This window comes from Lactuca sativa, chromosome 8 (genome assembly GCF_002870075.4).
Source record: "Lactuca sativa cultivar Salinas chromosome 8, Lsat_Salinas_v11, whole genome shotgun sequence".
NCBI classification, from domain to species: Eukaryota; Viridiplantae; Streptophyta; class Magnoliopsida; order Asterales; family Asteraceae; genus Lactuca; species Lactuca sativa.
Window position 1 is genome coordinate 152,612,104 of NC_056630.2, and position 923 is coordinate 152,613,026.

The 923-nt window shown below is 44.6% G+C and overlaps 1 non-coding gene across 1 annotated transcript; it reads left to right on the forward strand.

Annotated features, from left to right (window-relative positions):
* Positions 1-334: 334 nt before the first annotated feature.
* Positions 335-441, forward strand: LOC128128224 (small nucleolar RNA R71). The gene has a single exon (XR_008226086.1). It is a non-coding gene; the product is annotated as a small nucleolar RNA R71 (small nucleolar RNA).
* The last annotated feature ends 482 nt before the right edge of the window (positions 442-923 follow it).

Here is a 923-nt window from a genome sequence, read left to right on the forward strand (position 1 = left end):
ATCCAAATCGCAATCTCTAGTGAGGTGAGGTCCATTGCAGTTTTCACAACCCACCCGTATGGCATGAATAGTTTGATCCATTTTGTCCATTCTCCTATCCATGGTTTTTAACATGGCCATGACTGCGGATAAATCTTCAGTAGCAGCGTACGCGGCTCCCCTCGTGACATCATTCCTAGGGTTGTGGTATTCTCTAGAGTGTTTAGAGAATTCTTCAATTAATTCTTTAATCACCGGGGGTGGCTTCTTTGTAAGTGGGCCTTGTGAGTCTAGCAACTGCCGGGTTGTGACATTGACTCCATCATAAAAGATGGAAACTTCTTGCTGGCTGTTTAGATCATGGTGTGGGCAATTTCGTAGCAGACTTTTGTACCTCTCCCATGCTTCATATAAAGATTCTCCAGCTTGCTGTTCAAAGTTTGCAATGGCCTTCTTGAGTTTGGCTATTTTGATGGTGGGCAAAAGTGATCTATAAATTCTTCCTTCATTTTGGCCCAAGTAGTGACTGACCCGGGAGGAAGTGATTTGAGCCAGTCTTTAGCAGCACCCTTGAAGGTTACCGGAAGCATCCTAAGTAGTTGAGTTTCGCGGGTTACATTTGGAATGTTGAAATAATCAGCAACATCATTTACTTCATCCAAATGTTTGTAGGCATCTTCATGATCTTTCCCATAGAAAGGTATTTCCTTAAGCGTAGCTAGGATATGACCTTTTAGCTCGAAGGTAGCAGTTGCGGGAATTGCGGGCTGCACAAGTCTCGGGCCATGGTCGTCGCGCATCCTCTTCTTCCATTCCCCCATGGGAATTTCATCAATGTTAGCCATAGTGAATGCTAACTCTTCCTCCGATTCGGTTTCTTGTTCGTACGTTGCCTCCTCTTCTTCCTCGGTCTCGTATCCAATATCTTCTTGAATTGGCTCCTC